This window comes from Mobula birostris, chromosome 3 (genome assembly GCF_030028105.1).
Source record: "Mobula birostris isolate sMobBir1 chromosome 3, sMobBir1.hap1, whole genome shotgun sequence".
Taxonomy (NCBI): Eukaryota; Metazoa; Chordata; class Chondrichthyes; order Myliobatiformes; family Myliobatidae; genus Mobula; species Mobula birostris.
In genome coordinates this window covers 99,942,979-99,969,488 of record NC_092372.1, presented here as the reverse complement: position 1 = coordinate 99,969,488, position 26,510 = coordinate 99,942,979, and the positions used below count along the sequence as shown (strand labels likewise).

The window sequence follows — 26,510 nt, the reverse complement described above, 5'->3', positions numbered from 1 at the left end:
AACATCTGCAGTCTCTTGTGTCTCTAGATTAATATTACTTGTTCAGTTTACAGATCCAAGATTTTTGGCAGCAGTCTGACAAGACTATAATTCCGTTGGACTAAAGTAATAGATCCATATTTAAATTTAATACATCATATAAGTTGTACTAATGGATCATGTTTATTAATGGAAACATCTGTTTTTGCTTGTTCATAAATTGCCAAACATGCGAAATTCAAGGTTAGCTCACGGGGAATAGACCTGCTAAGTGGCAGATAGTTGCCAAGATCTCCTATTGTGCATAAACTTTATCAGCTCATCATTCCAGTGCTTAGCATCATCAGTCACAATTGCACAGTCGGCAGTTCATGGTGTTTCCTCTAATTCATGGTCCTGCTTCCTCTTAATCCCCTCTTTGCTACAGTCTGTCGCAAGGGGTTAGAATGAAGGTCGCCTCAAATAATGAAGGCACAGAAATTAGTGTGTTTTAAAAGAATAAATTTTCAAGAAGTGGGTCTCTTGGCAATACCAGATCTATTGCCTATTCCTAACTGATTTTTGGAATGTAACGTTGAGCCACCTTCATGAAGTCAAGTTCAGTTTCCTTTCAGGTACAATGAGGTCCAGATACAATGAAAAAAATCCTTAAAGCAGCATCACAGGCAACGCATAGAACAGATTATAAAAGTTATACAAGACAGTGAAGAAGAAAAGATCATGCAAACGATAAATACAATCAGAGACAAAATCCATATTAGTGCAAGAGCTCACCCATAATGCTCTGTTAATGACAGGATTAGAGTTCAAAAAGACAGGTATCAATGTAGCAATTCCTTACCCTATTCCTGAATGATGCCATTCCCAAAATGCCATTGAATAGAATGTTCCAGGGTTTAGACATAGTAACAATGAAGTAGCAGTGATATATTTTCAATCAGAATCAGAATTAGAATCAAGTTTAATGCCACAGAAATTTGTTAACTTTGTGGCAAAACTTATAGTAAGTACATATATGTTTATTAAAAAGTTGTTAAAATAAATAGTGCAAAAAACATAAGTAATTCAAAGAAGTAGTGAGGTAGTGTTCATGGGTTCATTGCCCATTCAACGTCCAGGATGGTAGTGATTTCAATATGGCGGTGGTAGTATTCACCTGCAACTCCTGCCCTTTTTGTTCTTGGTCGTCAATGCTGCAGTTTTTCTAACGTGTTGTCAGAGTTGCCTGCTTGAATAATTGCCGTGAATTTTAGAGCTGGTACAGACTGCAGACATGGTCTGTGGGTGGTGGCGAGGATGAATGTTTAGGATAGTGGATAGGGAGCCAATTTCTTTGGCTGGTTTACATTTGGGTTTCTCCATTGTTGTTGGACTTTCTCTCATGCCGTAAAGTGGGAAGTTTTCGATCACGGTGCTGCTTCTCACCTTTTGGATACTCACTTGGAACACAAGGTGAATCATTTTTTACAGGAACCTTGTGGGGGCTCGCTGATGGCTACATGGAATGTATACGAATGTTTGTGTAATTGTCACATATGCATTGACAAGACATTCATGAGGAGGGGATAGATCATGATTTGCTATATGTATATTCCAGGAAGATCTAGATGTATGTACACAGCAGAAGACTTCCTCTGTATTACCATCTGCTCTGGCCTTGGTTCTTCCGATGTCCAACAAAGGGTGAACCTTACCCCTGTTTAGTTAAGCACCCGGCACCCGGCACCCGACACAGACAAATGTTTGTTTGTTCTAGCTTTAGACAAGGAGGCAAAGGGAAAATATTATCTCAAATATAGCAATGACTGGCTTACATGATTTTAAGTGTTTGTCTCTCTTTGACTGTATCTGTATGTTTATCTGTGAAAGTGTGAGTGACAGAGAATGAGTGTGCATGCATGTATATTTGTGAGCCTAAGTGTCACTGTCTGCCAATGTGCATAGTTGCAGCCATAGGAAATCTGAATGTTATAGCTAGGGACAGCACATATACTGTGCTTTGTGAGGTTATGATATTTCTATTGACGTGGCTCTATAATGCAGGGGATGTCACTGCAAAATGGCAACTATGTGGTTATTTCCTGCTAATTATTCTTTGCTGTGTCCTTGGATGACTTGCTACATCTTCTGGAACAAACAAAGAAGTTCCTTCAATTTCCCCCTATCCCTCTAAAGATGTTGAGGTCAAGGTCAGAAAAAATGGTGGTTGGGGTTCAGGGCATACTCCCCCTTTGTCCTGCTGCTTTCTCAGTTAATCATAACAGCCGTATTATTTGTCCAACGTGATCATGCGTTCAAAAAGAATACGCTCGCATTATTATATGGAGATTTTAATTTGAAACCATGACCTGTTGTGAATTAGTGAGCGTGTGCCAGAATAGCCCTCCAATTCTGAAGTGAAATAATTTCTAGGGAAGAGGATGTTTTGTCAATATTCAAAATAACATAGACCAGTTGATAAGAGTATTAGAGAAAATACTTGAAAAATATTTTACAAAATGCTATTAAGGTTCATGCAGCTCAAAATATGTCTGTCATCATTTAATCTATTTCAATGTTGACACAGACATTTTGAGGAATATGTGGCATTGCTTTACAAACAACTTTATTACATCACCAAATTTCTTGGATGGAAGAAACAGATTAAAATGGATTAAAAATAACATTGGCATAAGAGATTCTGCAGATGCTCGAAACCCTGAGCAATGAACACAACATGTTGGAGAAAGTGAACAGGTCATGTAGCATCTATGAAAGGCCCAAACATCAACTGATCATTTCCCTCCATAGATACTGCCTGACCTACTGAGTCCCTCCAGCATTTTGTGTGTGTTGTTAAAATATATTAGAGATTTCCTATTTTGTTGAAAGACAATTTAAAGCACAGATCTTCTTTGTTTTATGTAAGTGATGCATTCCTGGAAAAACATTTTGTCTTGAAATTTCATAAATCAAAGATACTGAGTGAAACATTCTATGGATATTGTTGTATGATGAATTCCAGAGAGTGGAGAATAGCAAGCTATTAATAATGGCAAAAATGAATTTTTAAATGTAATTGCCTGCGCAGAGACTTAATGGCATTATAGTATTTTGAAAATTGCTATACTGACTATATGTAAATTGAAGCATACTGGAACCATGTATCTGCAGCCATGTAACCTGGGAATTTAATTGCAGAAATACAGGACCTAAAATTAAAAAATAAGAAAAAGAATTCTCTGGTAGGTGAAGCAAACAATCACAAAATTTTGATTGCAGGATGCAAATCTTTTATTTTCTATGTTTGCTCTCAGGTCCAGTAAGACCTTGCTCTTCTTCAGCCCTTGGAAATACAGGAATTTCAGGAGAATCCGCCCCCCCCTTACGAAAAAGAAAATATAGTAAATATGTGAATTGATATTGTTATATTTTTTAACAACAGAACTAAAATACAGTGCACTGAACACGGAGTCATCTGACCCAGATTTAATAAGCTTAGCCATATGTGGGAAGAGAGGCTAAATCACAATGTAGTATAAATTAGGAAAATACATCATCCGAAGAATTCTCCTTCATTAAGGCAGTAAGTACTGTTGAATCAGACCAAATTCCAACTAAGATATGCAAAACAAGTTTCATGGATGTTGAAGTCTCCACAGTAGGTAAATAGAAATTCAAATATGTCCTCCTGGGAGTTTAGACTCCAGTGGATCCCTTCACCTCTATGCAGTGGTAAATGTGAGTAGATGTTGCTTGATACAACGTACTGTACAAAGTTCGCTGAGTCCGAACTTGTGAATATAAATGTGCATGTGTGTGTGTGCGTGCGTGCGTGCGTGCGTGTGTGTGTGCGTGTGTGCGTGTGTGTGTGTATACGCTGCTAAGACACTGAACATTTTCTTACAGCATCCAGTGGTGCACTGAGTGCTGTCTCAGAGGAATATCAACTTTTGGGAATGAGGGACTTCAAACAGGCAAGAGCAATAGTGTAGGTTTACATTTAAAAAATGAAATAATAAAACTATTCCAGTTTAAGTTTCATAAACCAAATGGATGTGGAGGCAGAACTTTTAAACAGTTCTTGGATGTGTACTTGAACCTTTATGACCAAGTGAAGTGACTGCCCAGTGACGAAAGCTGGGATTAGGCTGGCCATCTCTTTTCCCACTCACATGGTTTGTATGGATGGCCCCCTATTTGACTCTTGATATCAGATACCGAGATGCCCCTGAAAAGTGAGAAATATATATTTATATCTAGTTATTAAATGCAGAAGTTGTGATGTTAGCCATAAACAGCATGGTTTGGCATGCAATAATTCATGGTCTGCTGGCTATTATTTATTTATTATTGAGGTACTGTGTGGAATAGGCCCTTCTGGCCCTTCGAGCCGCATCGCCCAGCAGTTCCTCAATTTAATGCGAACCTTATCACAGAACAATTTACAATGACGAATTAACCTACCAATCGGTACGCCTTTAGTCTGTGGGAGGAAACCGGAGCACCCAGAGGAAACCCATGCAGTCGTGGGGAGAACGTACAAACTCCTTATAGGCAGCGGTGGGATTTGAACCCAGGTCGCCTATACTGTAAAGCATTGTGCTAACCACTGCACTACCATGCTGCCCCCAAATGTTTCATACATTTCTCAAGTCTTCCCAGAGGCTAAGTTGAAATTTTTCCTTTCTTCCTAGGAACTGTCTAAGGTTAAATTTATGTTGGGGGCAAAACTAAATATAGTAAGCTTATTTGTCTGAAAGATTGTTCCATGTTTTCTTTTTTTTATATACAGTATATAAAGTACAGGCTCTTAGTGTTAGTTGAGCAGAAAGCGTCCAACAATTAGTATGTATGTCCAGGAGTGAAATTGTATGATTTGCTGATAAGGAGAAAAATTAATACACAAGGAGAAAAGTGAGGCTCTATAAGGTACTCATAAGACCACACTTGGAGTATTGTGTGCAGATTTGAGCTCCTTATTTTAAAAAGGACATACTGACATTGGAGAGGGTTCAGAGAAGATTCACAAAAATGATTCCACGAATGAAAGCGTTACCATATGAGGAAAGTCTGGTAGCTCCTGGACTGTATTCCCTGGAGTTCAGGAGAATGAGGGGAGATCTCGTAGAAACATTCCGAATGTTAAACGACCCGAACAGATTAGATATGGCAAAGTTATTTCCCATGGTAGGGGAGTCTAGGTCAAGAGGGCATGACTTCAGGATTGAAGGACGTCCATTTAGAACTGAGATGCAGAGAAATTATTTTAGTCAGAGGGTGGTAAATCTGTGGAATTTGTTGCCATGAGTGGCTGTGGAGGCCAAGTCATTGTGTGTATTTAAGGCAGAGATAGATAGGTTCTTGATTAGCCAGGGCGTCAAAGGGTATGGGGAGAAGGCAGGGGAGTGGGGATGACTGGAAGAATTGGACCAACCCATGATTGAATGGTGGAGCAGACTCGATGGGTCGAATGGCCTACTTCTGCTCCTATATCTTATACTAATATTTAACACCCATTTTAACTCAGCAGGCCAGGCAGCATCTATGGATAAAAAGTAAACTGTCAATGTCTGGGCTGATACCACTCAGCAGGACAGTGATGGCCTGTGTCAGTACTAGTATTAGAGGTAGATAATGAAAGAAGACAATGATGATTCGAATAAGATTGGAATAATTAAAATGGTGTTGGATTTGATTTTGACATGTTCAAAATTAATGATAACAAAAGATAATGCACAGTTTCCTGGTTTGCATTCGTAGTATATAAGTAAATATGTTATATTTCTCAATGCCTGAAGATACATTGTTGAAAGTTCAATTTTACTGGCTGTACTAATTTCAATAAAATTATTCATTATCTGTGGTTAGCATATTAATGAGGTAAGAGTTAAACGTACCAATATTTGCTCAGGAATGTTTTCTGATCCTGCATGAAATCCAGTGGACACTGGTATTTTGCCTTGAAACCACACTGACATCTATTTCTTAGGCTCTGTTAAATGATCTTCCTTCCATGTCCTTTGCTCCACTATCCATGCGGATTTGGATTGGTTGTTTAAATTAGGGAGCTAAAAGTAGACTTTAGCATGTCTGTTCATGTCAACAATAAAGTTCCACAGACCTTGAGTGACACTGACAAAAGTCAGTGGTTTATGAATACTATGACCAGCAGCAAAGCTTTCCGTAGAATTTTAATCTCCAAGACTACACCTAAAGACTGCTACAGTGAAAGTAATTTTAAAAGGGTTATTGCTCTGGGTTCCCACCCCTTGAGAGTGATATGTGAATAACAAATAACTCGGGTGAGAAGTGGAAAGCTGACTTAATCCAGTTAATCAGATGATATTGGATGCTTCAATCTAGAGGGAAGCTCAAGACCTAAATGTTCAGTGTTCAGCTGTTGCTTCGGAACAATAACTTGTACATTTGCCATTAGGGATCTATTGCCAGCAAAAACATCCGCTGTATTAGTTGCATAGCCAGCCTTTTCATCCTTGCTTGAAGTGTCCTGATTTATCAAGTCAAGTGACAGTAAGGGCACTTTACTATCTACAATATACTGAAATATGTTGGACATTATCTAAAGCAACACACACAAAACACTGGAGGAATTCATCAGGTCAGGCAGCGCATTATCAACACATATTTCATAGTTTTGGTCTTCTGGCAAACTGCTTTTGCCATAATCAATAAATGTAATTTTTATTTTGCCCTTCTCCATCAATAGTTCATAGAAAATAGGACAGTACAGTATAGGAATAAGGGCCTTCAGTCCACTATGTTGTGCTGAACCAATTAAATCTTTTGCATTTAAGTTAATAAGTTTAATAATGTTTAAAAGTAGGTGGCAGTTTTCAAATTTCCATTTCTCTACAAATGAATGGTTTGAAGATATTGTTTATCCATTTGTGAAATCCAAACTAAAAATAAGGAAAAATTTTTGATGATATGATTAATAAAGGATCTGTTAAACTGAAATATAATTTTATATCAAAATTTGGTCCTTTTGTGTTAAAGATTTCTGTATATTCTTTGATATGATTTTTTGATGGTATTGATATTAATACAAAGTACTAGAGTTCTTTCTGAAGTGTTCCTATAACAGACAAATGTTTGCAGTGGCCCTTGGCATGAAATACTAAGCCCTCTATGATGACAACTTGGAATTTCTTTGCAGTTATTTCCAAAGTGTAACCAAAATTCTATTAATGAGTGTTCACATCATTTCTGCCTTAAATCCAGCAAAGTTAGTGATAGATCAGGTGCTGCTTGAAACAGCATATGAGCAGCACACTGGCACAGCTTAAAGAGATCCTGCCTCAACATACAAGCAATCTGGGTTTATGGCTAACCCTTGGGTCTGACGTTTTCCAGGGTGCAAGTTCTTCCCATGGCCATGTAAGTTCTCTTATTTGCTCGAGTTTCTCCCAACATCCTGAGAAGTATGGGCTGGGGAGTTCCAAACATAAGAAAATCTGCAGATGCTGGAAATCTAAGGCAACACACACAAAATACATTTTGCTTGTGTTGTCGGGCTGGGGAGTTACGTGGCCATACTGAACTGTTGCTAGTGTACAAGTAAATTCTGTAAGAAGTTGATGGGAATATGGGGAGAATATGTTAGAAGGAAGTGGTGGGAAAATGGGATTCAACTGTGAACATACATGAACCGATGTGCCAAATGTGCTGAACAAAAATGGTCATTATATATCCAAAACTAAGTTCAGAATTTAAACATACCTGTACCCATCAAATATATGTCTTAATAATAAAATCTTCTTTTCCTTCATTCTTTCTCTAATAATGGTACCACGTAACAGAACACGTGCTAAGCATTGACTGGATTTGGGTTTTGATCTAATGTAATTTTATCATCCACAGATCAAAACTGAACAATCTTTTAAGTGGACTAACTTACAAGGAGATAAATTTCTATTATGTTTATCATTATCCTGGAGCTCACCCAGGATAATTCACCCTTAGGAATGTAACTTGAACGCATGATACTGTACACAGTAGTTCACTGAAAATGTGGGCATTTTGCCTTAAATGGAACCGAATTTCAGGAACAGAATGCACATTTCACACATGTGACCAAAGATAAATTTCTAACCCCAGGAGTCTAACTTTTTAAGTTACATTATTCACCTCTAGCTAACGTTGCAGAAATTAATTACCCGCAGTAACAAAAGCATAGAATTATTGTGTTCTACTATGTATTTATTTGATCATATGTTTCCATCCTTAAAACCATCAGTCACATTTTTTAACAGATACTTAACTTTCTAAGGAGAATTTGGGCACATTGTTAGTTCTTTTACTGAAAATATTTCTATATCTCAGTGAGTATCAGCTCTTGTGTGCGGGAGGAGAGATAGCAGTGCATAGCGCGTGCGCAGCCCTTTGGTGAAAATGATATTCTATCCGTTAAATAGGGGCTGTGGACAATTCTGATTTGATGGAGACAGACGTGAAAGCACAGAGGAACATCTGGAGAAATTTCTGAAACGCAAGTTCGCTGCTGTCGTTACTGCATGATCGGGAATCTTCCGGAGGGAAGGCCTCAAAATCCCCGGCTTTGCCTGCTGTTGGCAACCAAGATTGAGGTCAAATCGTTCAGATAGAGATGGCGCTCGGTACTCGGTGTTGGAGAGCTGATCGAAGGCTTGAAGTTTTCAGACGACTCAGAGTCGGACTGTGGTCGGGCATGGCAGGGAGAGTTTTTCTTCCTTCTCCCGTCTGCGTGAGATGTGGGACAGTTGAGAGACTTTGAACTTTTTACTGTGCTCATGGACTGTTCTTCATCAAGTTATGGTATCGTTGCACTGTTGTAACTATATGTTATAATTATGTGGTTTTGTTAGTTTTTTCCGTCTTGGTCTGTCCTGTGTTTTGTGATATCACACCGGAGGAAATATTGTATCATTTCTTAATGCATGCATTACTAAATGACAATAAAAGAGGACTGTGTGTCTTCATAATCTAAACTATTGGAATTATTTTCCTGGAAATACTTTAAAAGCCATATGATTATTTTTGGAGATTTAGGCCTAATCTGGTATTGTATTTGAATCACCATAGTAACCTTAGCTCTATATCATGAAGGTAAATTATGCACTGCTCCTACAAGCCTAGTGCAAATTAATGTAGCAGGATAATCTGAAAGTGGATTAGATTCTTATGTATAACATAGCAGTAAATAACAATATAAAACAAATGCAAAATTAGTACAATAGTCTTGTGAACAGGAATGGTCTTTGGTCACAGGTTTGACTTATTGGAAGAACGCATCCATCACAAGCACTACAGGATGGATTATGAGCCTCTGTGGTCACATCGTTGGGCCAGTATAAGACCTGTCCACAAGCGAGGATGCTTTGACTGCAAAGCCACACCCCGAGTTTTTCCAGCTGTTAAATGTGTCAAACTCCTAAATGGAGAAATATAAGATATTAAATCCACCTAGAAACTTCCGGCTTAAGATGCCAAGCTGCTAATCAGTGGCAAAAAGCAAAGCAAACAAAACTACTAAATACTTTATTGATAACCATTTATTAATAACGACCAATGCTAACAATGGAGAGGCGAGCAGAGGCACAGGCGAGAAATAGTTGAGGTCAGCGTTGGCAGAGGCAGTGGCGCAGAGAAGGCATGGAGAAAAGCAAGCGAAGGCGGAGGAGGGCCCGAAGCAGAGTCACGGCAGAGTTGTAGTGTCCCCAAGAGCAAGGAAAGTCCCGATGTCTGATCGATTTAATCGCTGGTTGAATTGCAAATGGGGTACAAGCCAAATAGTGGGCTTGCTGCTCCATGACATTTACTCAGCTCCACGCTGAACTGAGGCTGTGGGCTGCTCCGCCTGCAGTGATGCCTGGCTTCATGCCTTTCGTAAAACTTCAGATCTGAAGCAATTTGCTTATTTTTATTTTTTGCATGATTTATTTTTTTCTCTCTCTCTGCGCTCTGGGTGTTTGACACCTTTCTTTAATAGAAACATAGAAAATAGGTGCAGGAGTAGGCCACTTGGCCCTTCGAGCCTGCACCACCATTCAGTATTATCATGGCTGATCATCCAACTCAGAACCCTGTACCTGCCTTCTCTCCATACCCCCTGATCCCTTTAGCCACAAGGGTCATATCTAACTCCCTCTTAAATATAGCCAATGAACTGGCCTCAACTGTTTCCTGTGGCAGAGAATTCCACAGATTCACCACTCTCTGTGTGAAGAAGTTTTTCTTCATCTCGGTCCAAAAAGGCTCCCCTTTATCCTCAAACTGTGACCCCTCGTTCTAGACTTCCCCAACATTGGGAACAATTTCCTGCATCTAGCCTGTCCAACCCCTTTAGGATTTTATACGTTTCAATAAGATCCCCCCTCAATCTTCTAAGTTCCAATGAGTATAAGCCTAGTTCATCCAGTCTTTCTTCATATGAAAATCCTGCCATCCCAGGAATCAATCTGGTGAACCTTCTTTGTACTCCCTCTATGGCAAGAATGACTTTCCTCAGATTAGGGGACCAAAACTGCACACAATACTCCAGGTGTGGTCTCACCAAGGCCTTGTACAACTGCAGTAGTACCTCCTTGCTCCTGTACTCGAATCCTCTTGCTATGAATGCCAGCATACCATTCGCCTTTTTCACCGCCTGCTGTACCTGCATGCCCATTTTCAATGACTGGTGTACAATGACACCCAGGTCTCGTTGCACCTCCCCTTTTGCTAATCAGCCACCATTCAGATAATGATCTGTTTTCCTGTTCTTGCCAATGGGTTCTTTTGAGATTTTTTTTGTTTTGTGGCTGCCTGTAAGGAGACAATTCTCAAGGTTGTATAAATACATACATACTTTGATAATAAATGTACTTTGAACTTTGAAGCACTTAAAACACTTTAATATGATTAATGAACTGGCACAGGGCCCAATAGCAGATTCTGCGGTTGGAATGCTGTGGGCATCATACTCTGCAAATATAGACCGATGGCAGAGCTTACTGGTCAATTCGACAACTGCAATCTGTCAGCAAACTCAAACCCTATATAATTGCATGCTGGACTTGCTGGAATTTATCCAATACTAATTAGCTTTCCTAAAGGGACACCAAGAGAATGAGTTATTTCTTTCCTGTGTGGTTTCAAGCATCTAGTCGGAATTCAGAGTTGTGCTGAGAAAATAACTGTAGAATAGTCTGTCACGTGTTTGAGTTGTGTCTTGCAAATGGTGCATCAGATTTGTGGAATCGCTTACTGTAGACTCCTCAACCAGTAGCCTAGTCTTTCTTCTGCAGCTTTTACAATGTTGGTTTAGTCTCTGTCTCATTGGGAGTAAATATGCCTGGCATACATATAGTACTCATTACTCACCTACTAAGCCTGATTTATTCTTTTTTCCTGGCCGTTCCGAATATCAGGAGTCTGCCGTCTGCTTGAGTAGTTACACATACTGTAGATTGAACAATGCCAAATTATTGGCTAGTAGGAACATTTCTACCTTCAGCTGGACAGTAGATCATCACTGAAGCAGCGGAAGATGGTTGGAATTCTGACATTGCTCAGCTGAAGTGATATGTGTCCTTTCATAAAAATCTTCTTATATATTTGTTTGGGCAGCTAGAAACAAAAGAATACCTCGAAAATATAAAAGTTTAAGAATAAGCATAAGAATGAAATCAGCAGGGCAAAAAAGAGTGTGAGATGGGTTTGGCAGACAGCTTTAAAGATAATCCTAGGAAGTTCTTTAGTTATATTAATGGTTAAAGGGTGACTAGGAGAGACTAAGTCCTGTTACAGACCATCAGGTCCACCTATGTGTGGAGCCTCAGTATGTGGCTGAGGTTTTTAATGTCTATTTCTTCTTGATATTTACGAAGGAAAATATTATGGATGCCAAAGAAATGAGGCCAATAAGCAGTGAGGTCTTGGATCGTATGCATATTACAAAGAAGGAGACATTTGCAGCCTTGAGGTACATTAAAATGAGCAAATCCCCAAGGCCTGATTAAGTCCATCCCCAGAGTACATGGTAGGCCACAGAAGAAAACTGCAGAGGCCCTTGTAGAGATATTTGCTTCGTCATTATCTGCTGGTGAAGTTTCTAGAAAATTGGAGTATGGCTAATGTGTTCCATTGTTCAAGAAGAGTAGCAAGACCAGAAGACCATAAGATATAGGAGCAGAATTAAGCTATTTGGCCCATTGAGTCTACTTTACCATTTCATCATGGCTGATCTATTTCACTCTCAGCCCCATTCTCCTGCCTTCTCCCCGTAACTCTCATGCCCTGATTAAACAAGAACCATCAACCTCTGTCTTAAATATACCCAATGACTTGGCCTCCACAGCCACCTATGGCAATGAATTCCACAGATTCACCACTAAAGTGGTGAAAGAAATTCCTCCTCATCTCCGTTCGAAATGAACATCCCTCTATTCTGGATCTGTGTCCTCTGGTCTTAGACTCCCCCATGGTAAGAAACATCCTCTCCACATCCACTCTATTGATGCCTTTAAACATTCAGTAGGTTTCAATGAGATCCCCCTTCTCTCTTCTTAATTCCTGTGAGTACAGGCCTAGAGCCATCAAATGCTTCTCATATGATATGCCTTTCAATCCCAGAGTCATTCTCGTGAACCTCCTTTGAACTCTCTTCAGTCTCAGCACATCCTGTCTTAGATAAGGGGCCCAAAACTGTCCACAATACTCCAGGTGAGCCTTACCAGTGCCTTATAAAGCCTCAACATTACATCCTTGCTTTTATATTCTAGTCCTCTTGAAATGAATGCTAACATTGCATTTGCCTTCCTCACCACCGGCTCAACCTGCAAATGAACTTTTATGGAATCCTGCACTTGGACTCTCAAGTCCCTTTGTACCTCAGATTTTTAAATTTTCTCTCCATTTAGAAAACAGCTTTCCCTTTTATTTCTTCTACCGAAGTACACGACCATACGCTACCCAACATTGCATTCCATCTGCCACTTCTTTGCCCAGCAAGGACTTTCCAAGGAACTACAAACTGGTGAGCCTAACTTGAGTTGTAGGGATGCTACTGGAAAGAACTCTGACGAATGAGATCTACCATCACTTGGATAATCAAGGCCTTGATTATTCAAGCGAAGGTAGGTTTTATTCCTTAGAAGTCAGCTTAGTTTTGCAGAATAGTCAGGAAAGTTTTGTGCGTGGACGAAACTTTTGGAGTTTTTTGAAGAGTAACTAAGGGAAAGGTGAAGGTAGGGTGGTGGATGTTGCCTATATGGATTTTAGTAAGGCCTTTGACATGGCCCTGCAGGGCAGTTGTGCAGAATTCAGCAGGAGCTAGTGAGGTGGATTCAGAATTAGCTCAATGATATGAAGCTGAGGGAGATAGTTGAAGGTCGATTACCAGAGCGGTAGGCTGTGGATAGTGGGATGCCCAAAAGGTCAGTGTTGGGTCCTTTTTTTATGTATAATGTATGTAAGTAATTTGGATGTGAATATACATAGAACATAGAATAGTACAGCACAGTACAGGCCCTTCGGCCCACAATGTTGTGCCGACCCTCAAACCCTGCCTTCCATATAAGCCCCCACCTTAAATTCCTCCATATACCTGTCTAGTAGTCTCTTAAACTTCACTAGTGTGTCTGCCTCCACCACTGACTCAGGCAGTGCATTCCACGCACCAACCACTCTCTGAGTAAAAAACCTTCCTCTAATATCCCCCTTGAACTTCCCACCCCTGACCTTAAAGCCATGTCCTCTTGTATTGAGCAGTGGTGCCCTGGGGAAGAGGCGCCGGCTATCTACTCTATCTATTCCTCTTATTACCTTGTACACCTCTATCATGTCTCCTCTCATCCTCCTTATCTCCAAAGAGTAAAGCCCTAGCTCCCTTAATCTCTGATCATAATGCATACTTCTAAACCAGGCAGCATCCTGGTAAATCGTCTCTGTACCCTTTCCAATGCTTCCACATCCTTCCGATAGTGAGGCAACCAGAACTGGACACAATACTCCAAGTGTGGCCTAACCAGAGTTTTATAGAGCTGCATCATTACATCACGACTCTTAAACTCTACCCCTCGACTTATGAAAGCTAACACTCCATAAGCTTTCTTAACGACCCTATCTATCTGTGAGGCAACTTTCAGGGATCTGTGGACATGTACCCCGAGATCCCTCTGCTCCTCCACACTACCAAGTATTCTGCCATTTACTTTGTACTCTGCCTTGGAGTTTGTCCTTCCAAAGTGTACCACCTCACACTTCTCCAGGTTGAACTCCATCTGCCACTTCTCAGCCCACTTCTGCATCCTATCAATGTCTCTCTGCAACCTTTGACAATCCCCTACACTATCTACAACACCACCAACCTTTGTGTCGTCTGCAAACTTGCCAACCCACCCTTCTATCCCCACATCCAGGTCGTTAATAAAAATCACGAAAAGTAGAGGTCCCAGAACAGATCCTTGTGGGACACCACTAGTCACAATCCTCCAATCTGAATGTACTCCCTCCACCACCACCCTCTGCCTTCTGCAGGCAAGCCAATTCTGAATCCACCTGCCCAAACTTCCCTGGATCCCATGCTTTCTAACTTTCTGAATAAGCCTACCATGTGGAACCTTGTCAAATGCCTTACTAAAATCCATATAGATCACATCCACTGCACAACCCTCATCTATATGCCTGGTCACCTCCTCAAAGAACTCTATCAGGCTTGTTAGACATGATCTGCCCTTCACAAAGCCATGCTGACTGTCCCTGATCAGACCATGATTCTCTAAATACCTATAGATCCTATCTCTAAGAATCTTTTCCAACAGCTTTCCCACCACAGATGTAAGGCTCACTGGTCTATAATTACCTGGACTATCCCTACTACCTTTTTTGAACAAGGGGACAACATTCGCCTCCCTCCAATCCTCTGGTACAATTCCCGTGGACAACGAGGACATAAAGATCCTAGCCAGAGGCTCAGCAATCTCTTCTCTCACCTTGTGGAGCAGCCTGGGGAATATTCCGTCAGGCCCCGGGGACTTATCTCTCTTAATGTATTTTAACAACTCCAACACCTCCTCTCCCTTAATATCAGCATGCTCCAGAACATCAACCTCACTCATATTGTCCTCACCATCATCAAGTTCCCTCTTATTGGTGAATACCGAAGAGAAGTATTCATCAAGAACCTAGCTCACTTCCACAGCCTCCAGGCACACCTTCCCACCTTTATCTCTAATCGGTCCTACCTTCACTCCTGTCATCCTTTTGTTCTTCACATAATTGAAGAATGCCTTGTGGTTTTCCTTTACCCTATTCGCCAAGGCCTTCTCATGCCCCCTTCTTGCCCTTCTCAGCCCCTTATTAAGCTCCTTTCTTGCTTCCCTATATTCCTCAATAGACCCATCTGATCCTTGCTTCCTAAACCTCATGTCTGCTGCCTTCTTCCACCTGACTAGACTTTCCACCTCACTTGTCACCCATGGTTCCTTCGCCCTACCATTCTTTATCTTCCTCACCAGGACAAATTTATCCCTAACATCCCGCAAGAGATCTCTAAACATCGACAACATGTCCATAGTACATTTCCCTGCAAAAACATCATCCCAATTCACATCCCCAAGTTCCAGCCTTATAGCCTCATAATTTGCCTTTCCCCAATTAAAAATTTTCCTGTCCTCTCTGATTCGATCCTTTTCCATGATAATGCTAAAGGCCAGGAAGCGGTGGTCACTATCCCCCAGATGCTCACCCACTGAGAGATCTGTGACCTGACCCGGTTCATTACCTAGTACTAGATCTAGTATGGCATTCCCCCTGGTCGGCCTGTCCACATACTGTGACAGGAATCCGTCCTGGACACACTTAACAAACTCTGCCCCACCCTTGGAACTAATCAGGTGCCAATCAATATTAGGGAAGTTAAAGTCACCCATGATAACAACCCTGTTATTTTTGCACCTTTCCAAAATCTGCCTCCCAATCTGCTCCTCTGTATCTCTGCTGCTACCAGGGGGCCTATAGAATACCCCCAGTAGAGTAACTGCTCCCTTCCTGTTCCTGACTTCCACCCATATTGACTCAAAAGAGGATCCTGCTACATTACCCACCCTTTCTGTAGCTGTAATAGTATCCCTGACCAGTAATGCAACCCCTCCTCCCCTTTTTCCACCCTCTCTATCCCTTTTAAAGCACTGAAATCCAGGAATATTGAGAATCCATTCCTGCCCTGGTGCCAGCCAAGTCTCTGTAATGGCCACTACATCATAAGTCCATGTATGTATCCAAGCTCTCTGTTCATCACCTTTGTTCCTGATGCTTCTTGCATTGAAATTCAAGCACTTTAGCCCTTCTACCTTACTACCTTTACACCCTTTATTCTGCTTCTCTTTCCTCAAAGCCTCTCTGTATGTTAGATCTGGCTTTACTCCATGCACTTCTTTCACTGCTCTATCGTTCTGGGTCCCATCCCCCTCGCAAATTAGTTTAAACCCTCCCAAACCATGCTAGCAAACCTACCTGCAAGGATATTGCTCCCCCTCGAGTTCAGGTGCAACCCATCCAATCTGTACAGGTCCCACCTTCCCCAGAAGAGATCCCAATGATCTAAAGATCTAAAACCCTGCTCCCTGCACCAACTCGTCAGCCATGCATTCAACTGCCATCTCCTCCAATTCTTACCATCACTGTAGCGTAGCACTGGCAGCAATCCTGAGAACGCCACCCTTGAGGTCCTGTTCTTCAGCCTTCTGCCTAGTTCCCGAAAGTCACACTTCAGGACCTCATCCCTCTTCCTGCCTATGTCGTTGGTCCCAACATGTATCATGACTTCTGGTTGCTTTCCCTCTCGTACCAGGATGTCGTGCACCCAGTCAGAGACATCTCGGACCCTGGCACCCGGGAGGCAACAAACCAGGCGGGTGTCCTTCTCACGTCCACAAAATCTCCTGTCTGCTCCACTGACTATAGAGTCTCCAATGACAACAGCTCTCCCCTTCTCCGTCCCACCCTTCTGCACCACAGGGTCAGACTCAGTGCCGGAGGCCCTGCCACCATGGCTCACACGTGGTCGGTATCCAGGACGGTAAACTTATTATTCAGGGGAATGGTTACGGGGGTGCTCTGCACTACCTGTCTGCTCACCCTCGCTTTCCCCCCTCTGACTGTCACACAGCGACCTGCTTCCGACTGCCTAGGTGTGACTACCTCCCTGTAGCTCTCATCTATGACTGCCTCATTCTCCCTTATGAGTCGAAGGTCATCCAGCTGCTGCTCAAGATACCTTACATGGTCTTCCAGATCACCCAGCCGTATGCACTTCTGGCAGATGTGACTCTGCGGGAGAGGGGAGTTCCCCCAAGACTGTCATACTTCACATGAGAGACACATCACCGTCTCAGGAGACATTATAAAAACTAACTGCAAGCTAGCTTGTCCTCCGCCTCTTCTCGTCAAAGCCTCTCAAGTCAAAGCCTCAAAGCTCCACTCCTTCATTGGCCCACTCACGCACTCATACGTGGCATGATTAGCAATTCTGCTGATGATTAGGGAGACTTGTTGACAGTGAAATAGTTTACAACAAATTTTCAAATAGATCTTGACCAGTTAGGGCTGAGGGCTGAGGTATGGCAAATGGATTTCAACTTAGATAAGTGTGAGCTGATGCATTTTGGACAATTGAACCAGGGTAGTACCTAGTACACACAGTGTATGGCAGGGCACTGATGAGTATTGTGGAATAGAGAGACACGGGAGTACAAGTACACATTTTGCTGAAATTGGCCATGCAAGTAGTGAGGGTGGTGAAGATGAACCAAAGTTCAAAGTAAACTTATTATCAAAATATGTATCTGTCATCATACAATACTATGAAACTAATTCTCTTGTGGGCATTCACAGTAGAACAAATAAGTACAATAGAATCGCTGAATAACTACACACAAGCAAAGGCTGACAAGCAACCAAATTGCAAAAGAGATCAAGCTGTGCAAATACAAAATCATAAACAAATAATTAAATAACTAATACTGAGAACGTGAGTTATAGACTCCCTAAAAGTAAGCCCATAGGTTTGGTTCAATGATTGCTCAATGTTGAGGTGAGTGAAGTTATCCATGCCAGTTCAGGATCCTGATGGTTGGAGTGTAATCTCTGTACCTGAACCTGTTGATGTGGGATGTAAGGTTCCTGTATCTCCTTTCCAACGGCAACACTGAGAAGGCCTGAATAGTAGGGGTCCTTGATGATGGATGCTCCTTTTTCTGAGGCAGTGCTCCTTGTAGATGTGCTGACTGACAGGAAGGGTATTTCCTGAGATGGAGTGGGCTGTATACACCACTTTTTGTAGGCTTTTCTGTCCTTGAGCATTGGCCACGACACTCTCCACTGTGTACCTATATAAGTTTGGCAAAGTTTTAGATGACTTGCCAAATTTGTGCAGACTTCATAGATAGTAGTACTGCTGCTGTGCCTCTGGAATGATAACACCAAGGAATTTAAAGTTACTGTCTCTCTCCACCTTCCCCTTATGAAGACTGACTCATGGACGTCCGGTTTCTTCCTCCGGTATTCAATAGTCAGCTCTTTGGTGTGTATCTTGCTTGCCTTCATCAGTCATGGTACTCGGTACTTTATTGGAGATCCAGTCCTACAGTCAGTCACTTTAAATGATTAGTTTTAATGTGAATGAAAGCCAATGATTGTCAAAATCAGTGAAGCATTCTCAGATCAATCCTTCTGACTTGCTTCTGACTCTGTGGTGGTTTCTGGGACCCACTATCATTGCAAGCACCTGTTGCCATTTCATAAGACCATAAGACATAGGAGTACAATTAGTCCACTCAGCCCATCGAGTCTACTCTGCTATACCATCGTGACTGATTTATTATCCCACTCAACCCATTCTCTTGCCTTGTCACCATGACCTTTGATGCTTTGACTATTCAAGAACCTATCAACTTCCACTTTAAATATACCCAGTGGTTGACCTCCACATCTGTGTCATGCAATGAATTCAACAGATTCACCACTCTCTGGATAAAGAAATTTTTCGTAATCTCTGTTCTGAGGCTGTGCCCTCTGGTCCTAGACTTTGCCACTATAGAAAATATCCTACCCACATCCACCCTATCTAGGCCTTTCACTATTTGATAGTTTTCAGTGAGATCCCCCTTCATACTTCTGAACTCCAGTGATTACAAGCCCAAAGACATCAAACCCTTTCATTCCCAGAATTATTCTCATGATCCTTCTCTGAACCCTCTCCAAGCCAGCGCAACTTTTCTAAGATAAGGGGCCCAAAATTGCTCAGGATGTTCCAAGTGTGGTCTGACTAAAGCCCTTATAAAGCCTCAAGCAATACATCCTTCCTCTTGTATAGAATAGTAGGATCAGGCAGATGAATGTGTGGCTGACAGCCTAGTGCAGGGGCAGGGCTTCAGATTCCTGGATCTTTGGGATTCCTTCTGGAGAATGTATGACCTGTTCAAAATGGACGGGTTACACCTGAACCCGAAGGGGACCAATAACCTGGCGGGAAGGTTTAATAGAGCTGTTAGGGAGGGTTTAAACTAATTTGGCAGGGGGATGGGAACCGGAATGATAGAGCGGAGGAAGGGGAAAACAGAAATAAATCTAAGATAGTGAGCAGTAAATATGTTAGGAAAGACAGGCTGGTGATGGGGCAAATTTGCAGCCATTGGGATGCGTTGCAGTGCAATAAAGTTGCAGTGAAATCAAAGCAAAAATACCAAATACTGGTCTTAAGCTGTTCTACTTAAATGCACGCAGCATAAGAAATAAGGTGGATGATCTTGTCGTACAGCTACAGATTGGCAAGTATGATATTGTGGCCATCACTGAGACGTGGCTAAAGGATGCATGTTTCTGGGAGCTGAATGTCCAAGGGTACACGGTGTATCGGAAGGATAGGAAGGTAGGCAGAGGGGGAGGCGTTGCTTTATTGATAAGAAATGATATTAAATCATTAGAAAGGGGTGATATAGGATCGGAAGGTGCAGAATCTTTATGGGTTGAGCTAAGAAATAGCAGGGGTAAAAGGACCCTGATGGCAGTTATTTATAGGCCTCCAAACAGCTGCAGTGATGTGGACTACAAATTACAACTGGAAATAGAAAAGGCTTGTCAGAAGGGCAGTGTTATGATAATTGTGGGGGATTTTAACATGCAAGTGGATCGGGAAAATCAGGTCAGCACTGGGTCTCAAGAGAGAGAATTTGTAGAATGTCTGCGAGATGGCTTTTTAGAACAGCTTGTTGTTGAGCCCACTAGGGGATCGGCTGTACTGGACTGGGTATTGTGTAATGAACCGGAGGTGATTAGAGAGATTGAGGTGAAGGAACCCTTAGGAGGCAGTGATCATAACATGATTGAGTTCACTGTGAAATTTGAAAAAGAGAAGCCGAAATCTGATGTGTCGGTATTTCAGTGGAGTAAAGGAAATTACAGTGGCATGAGAGAGAAACTGGCCAAAGTTGACAGGAAAGCAATACTAGCGGGAAGGAGGGCAGAGCAGCAGTGGCTGGAGTTTATGCGAGAAGTGAGGAAGGTGCAAGACAGATATATTCCAAAAAAGAAGAAATTTTCGAATGGAAAAAGGATGCAACCGTGGCTGACAAGAGAAGTCAAAGCCAAAGTTAAAGCAAAGGACAGGGCATACAAGGAAGCAAAAATTAGTGGGAAGACAGAGGATTGGGAAGTTTTTAAAAGCTTACAAAAGGAAACTAAGAAGGTCATTAAGAGGGAAAAGATTAGCTATGAAAGGAAGCTAGCAAATAATATCAAAGAGGATACTAAAAGCGTTTTCAAGTATATGAAGAGTAACAGACAGATGAGAGTAGATTTAGGACTGATAGAAAAAGATGCTGGAGAAATTGTAATGGGAGATAAGGAGATGGCGGAGGAACTGGACAAGTATTTTGCATCAGCCTTCACTGAGGAAGACATCAGCAGTATACCGGACACTCTAGGGTGTCGGGGAAGAGAAGTGTGCGCAGTCACAATTACGACAGAGAAAGTACTCAGGAAGCTGAATAGTCTAAGGGTAGATAAATCTCCTGGACCAGATGGACTGCACCCTGGTGTTCTAAAGGAAGTAGCTGTGGAGATTGCGGAGGCATTAACAATGATCTTTCAAAAGTCGATAGATTCTGGTATGGTTCCGGAGGACTAGAAGATTGCAAATGTCACTCCACTATTTAAGAAGGGGGCAAGGAAGCAAAAAGGAAATTATAGACCTGTTAGCTTGACATCGGTGATTGGGAAATTGTTGGAGTCGATTGTCAAGGATGAGGTTACAGAGTACCTGGAGGCATATGACAAGATAGGCAGAACTCAGCATGGTTTCCTTAAAGGAAAATCCTGCCTGACAAACCTATTTCAATTTTCTGAGGAAATTACAAGTAGGCTAGACAAGGGAGATACAGTGGATGTTGTATATTTGGATTTTCAGAAGGCCTTTGACAAGGTGCCACACATGAGTCTGCTTAACAAGATAAGAGCCCATGGAATTACGGGAAAGTTACATACTAGGATAGGGCATTGGCTGATTGGCAGGAAACAGAGAGTGGGAATAAAGGGATCCTATTCTGATTGGCTGCCGGTTACCAGTGGTGTTCCACAGGGATCAGTGCTGGGGCCGCTTCTTTTACGTTGTACATCAACGATTTGGATTATGGGATAGATGGCTTTGTGACTAAGTTTGCTGATGATACAAAGACAGGTGGAGGGGCCGGTAGTGCTGAGGAAACAGAGAGTCTGCAGAGAGACTTGGATAGATTGGAAGAATGGGCAAAGAAGTGGCAAATGAAATACAATGTTGGAAAGTGTATGGTTATGCACTTTGACAGAAGAAATAAATGGGCTGACTATTATTTAAATGGGGAGAGAATTCAAAGTTCTGAGATGCAACAGGACCTGGGAGTCCTTGTGCAGGATACCCTTAAGGTTAACCTGCAGGTTAAGTCGGTGGTGAAGAAGGCGAATGCAGTGTTGGCATTCGTTTCTAGAGGAATAGAGTATAGGAGCAGAGATGTGATGTTGAGGCTCTATAAGGCGCTGATAAGACCTCACTTGGAGTACTGTGGGCAGTTTTGGGCTCCCTATTTAAGAAAGGATGTTCTGACGTTGGAAAGGATACAGAGAAGATTCACTAGAATGACTCCGGGAATGAGAGGGCTGACATATGAGGAACATTTGTCCGTTCTCGGACTGTATTCCTTGGAATTTAGAAGAATGAGGGGGACCTCATAGAAACATTTTGAATGTTGAAAGGCATGGACAGAGTAGATGTGGCAAAGTTGTTTCCTATGGTGGGGGAGTCTAGTATAAGAGGGCATGACTTAAGGATTGAAGGGCGCCCATTTAGAACAGAGATGCGAAGAAATTTTTTTAGTCAGTGGGTGATGAATCTATGGAATTTGTTGCCACGGGCGGCAGTGGAGACCAAGTCATTGGGTGTATTTGAGGTAGAGATTGATAGGTATCTGAGTAGACAGGGCATCAAAGGTTATGGTGAGAAGGCGGGGGAGTGGGACTAAATGGGAGAATGGATCAGCTAATGATAAAATGGCGGAGCAGACTTGATGGGCCGAATGGCCGACTTCTGCTCCTTTGTCTTATGGTCTTATGGGCTTATGTTATTCTCGTCATCTCAAAATGAATACTAACATTCCATTTGCCTTCCTTACCACTGACTCAACCTGCAAGTTTACGTTTTGGGAATCCTGCACAAGAATTCCAAAGTCCCTTTGCTCCTCTGATTTTTTAATTTTCTCCCCTTTTAGAAAATAGTCAATACCTTGATTCCTTCTACCAAAGACCATGACCATACACTTCTCTACACTATATTCCATCTGACACTTCTTTGCCCATTCTCCCAATTTGTCCAAGCCATTCTGTAGACTCCCTGCTTCCTCAGCACTACCTGCCCGTCCATCTATCTTTTCACTGTTTGCAAACTTGGTCACAAAGCCATCAATTCTGTCATCCAGATCACTGACCTATAATGTGAAAAGAATCAGTCCTGATATTGACCCACCAGTAGTCACTGACAGCCACCAGACAAGGCCCCCTTTACTGACACACTCTTCCTCCTGACAGTCAGCCAATCTTCTGTCCATGCTAGAATCTTTCCTGTCATACTGTGGGCTCTTATCTTGTTAAGCACTCTCATGTGCAGTAACTTGTCAAAGACCTTCTGAAAATCAAAGAAAACAACAGCTACTGACTATCCTTTGACTATCCTGCTTGTTATTTCTTCACAGAATTCCAACAGATTTGTCAGGCAAGATTCTCCTTTTAGGAAACCCATGCTGACTTTGGCCTGCTTCATCATGCGCCTCCAGGTACCCTGATTTCTCATCCTTAATAATAGATTCCAATACGTCCCCAATCACAGAAGTCAGGCTAAATGGCCAATGAATTCCTTTCTTATACCTCCCTTCCTTGTAAAATATGCAATTTTCTTTTGCTCCAGAACCATTCCAGAATCTAATGCTTCTTGATAGATCATTAATAGTGCCTCCACAATCGCTTTGGCTACCTATTTCAGAACCCTGTGATGCAGTTCATCTTGACCAGGTGACTTATCTCCCTTCAGACCTTTCATCTTCCCAAGCACCTTCCACTTATTAGTAGCAATTATACTCACTTCTGCCCCCTGACACTTATAAATTTCTGGCATACTGCTAGTGTCTGCCACAGAGAAGGTTGACACAAAATACTTATTAAATTCATCCACCATTTCTTTGTCCCCCCCATTACTACCTCCCTTTGTAATACTTGTTCATCTTTTGAATGTATCTATCCTACACCTTCTGAATTGACCCTAATGCTGTTCTGCCGTCATGCCTGATAGTGTCCCCTTCCAATCAACTTGACCAGTTCCTCTCTCATGCCTCTGTAATTCCCTTTACTCCACTGTAATCCTGATACATCTGACTTTACCTTCTCCCTTTCAAACTGCAGGATGAATTCTATTATATTATGATCACTGTCTCCTAATGGTCCCTTTACCTTAAACTCTCTAATCAAATCTGGTTCATTATGCAACACCCAATCCAGAATTGCCTTTCCCTTAGTGGGCTTAACCACGTCATCTCGTAGGCTTTCTACAAATTCTTTCTCTTGGGACCAAGCATGAATCCACTTTTCCCAATCTACCAGCATATTGAAATTCCCCTTGACCATCATACCATTGCCCTTAGTATTGGTGTTTTTTATTTCCTGTTGAAATTGGAATCCACATCCTGCTTACTGTTCAGGGGCCTGTAGGTAGCTCCCATTGGCTTCTCTTCACTCTTGCTGTTTCTTAAATCGACCTACAGTGATTCAACATCTTATGATCCTATGTCACCTCTTTCCACGGATTTTATTTTATTTATTTTTACCAACAGAGCCACTGCACCCCCTCTGCCTATCTGCCTGTTCTTTTGATACAAGGCGTATCCTTGGACTTTAAGCTCCTAACCATGATCTTCTTTCAGCAATGACCAGGTGAAGCCCACGGCATCATACCTGCCAATCTGACTGTGCCACAAGTTCACCTGTCTTATTCCATTTACTATCTTTAAGTAGTCAGGGACAAGAGAAACAACTGTGGTTAGAAAGCAAACAGTACAGGGGAACAGAGCTGTAAGAAAAAACACAGCCTAAGGCAGAGAAGTAGCAGGAAAAATCACAGTAGAAGGTAGAAGCCACAGCAGGTGGTGGAAATGTCAGTGAGAGCCAAAAACAATAGTGGAAACCAAAAACTGCAGGTGTCAGAAACCACAGTATGCACTAAATGTATGAAATATCTGCAAAGACTATTCAGACTATTAAAAAAAGGTGACCTAATCAGTGCAGAAATTTATGAGCTTGGCAGTGTTTGACTTGGATCAAATTCAGGGTTAAATGATACAAATTGTGAGCATACATAATGTGGGTCTGGGGTCACATTATGCTAAATGACAGTAGTGAAACAGGTGGGCATTTTGTGATGATCCAGTCACATTTACTAAGCCTGGTAGGCATTGTTTTAAATTTCCAAGTTATTTACTGGAGTTCAGTTGTACCATCTGTGCAGCATGACTGTTTACACCACATTGCAACATTAAGACAGCATTGTTAATGGTCAATGCAATATCAATGCAATTCACGCACACGTCTTATCAAAAAGTTATGATACGGGGCATGTTCTGTAATCAGTCTGACTCATCTGGTATATTCTCCAAAGTATAAGCTTATCAACTTAGCCCCAGGTACCCTGGGTGCGAACATGCTGAGCAAAGTTTGATGTATAAAGATATTAGAGGACATGAATTTGCCAAATTCTCATCTGAACATGTGTCCTGTTCAAGTTTGAGTAAATGATAAGTTAAACAAATATCTCATTCTGTGACTCCTTACATGCTAAGTGGTAATAATGCGCTGGCGCTCTTGGTACTGCAAAGTCAATGTACAGTATTGACTTAAACCATCAATACCTGTTACAAAAGATACTTTGCAGCCTTCTGACAGGGTGTCATTATGTACAAAATTCAATGTTCACTTCAGAGAGTCAGGTTTCATGTTTCGCTTCCACTTTCCTTGGGGCTATCATCATATAAAATAATTTAACATTTTTCTAAATGTTGGAAGCATTTGCTCTCACCCCCCACCTCGCATCACTGTTACTTTTCCAGAGACTTCACATTCTGGTTTCAAAATCTGAAATCATATTACACTCCATTCTCACACCAAAATCATTAATGTAAGTTGTTTGCAAATACAATCATTAATATAAGTTCCCCTCACAATCATTGTAAAGCCTTGCAAGTAACACAGTCCATCTAAAAATGAACAAATTAACACTATGTTCCGTTTTTGCCTCTGTCAGTCAGTTCCTCATAATCCATTGCTCTTAACTCTTTTGAGCTCGGATTTGCTTTCACAGCTTTTCTTGGCAACATATCAAATTCCATTTGAAAGTTCAAATATATGCCACTCCTTATCTATCTTCAATAAACTCTACTAAATTTGCCAAATATAATTTCCAAGTCATAATGCTACATTAATTTGACCTAATCATAATGAAGCATATCTTCTCAGGGTGAGCAGGCAGTTAAAGTAATCAGCATTGTTTAGTTCTGTTAGGGCCATTCCTAATAGCCCAGCATCCTAACAGAAAACACTGCAATAGCACTCACTGATCAATCAGAATCAGAATCTGAATTAGGTTTAACATCACTGGCATATGTCGTGATATTCATTGTTTTGTGGCAGTAATACAATGCAACACATATTGATAAAAAAAGCTATAAATGCAATATGAAATGTATATTAAAACTTAATTAAATATAGAGTACAAAAAGAGAGCAAAAAAAAAAGAAAAGAAAAGAATGAGATATTGTTCATGGGTTTATTGTCCATTCAGAAATCTGATGGAGGAGAAGAAGCTGTTCCGGAAATGTTGGGTGTGTGTTTTCAGGCTCCTGTATCTCCTTCTTGACGGTAGCAATGAGAAGAGGGTATATCCAAGGTGAAGGGGGTTCTTAATGATGGATGACACTTTTTTGAGGCATTGCCTTTTGAAG

General features: G+C 41.5%; 1 protein-coding gene across 1 annotated transcript in view; it reads left to right on the top strand.

Annotated features, from left to right (window-relative positions):
- cfap299 (cilia and flagella associated protein 299) overlaps positions 1–26,510 on the top strand; it is a 669,728-nt gene that overhangs the window by 389,965 nt on the left and 253,253 nt on the right. The window lies entirely within an intron of this gene.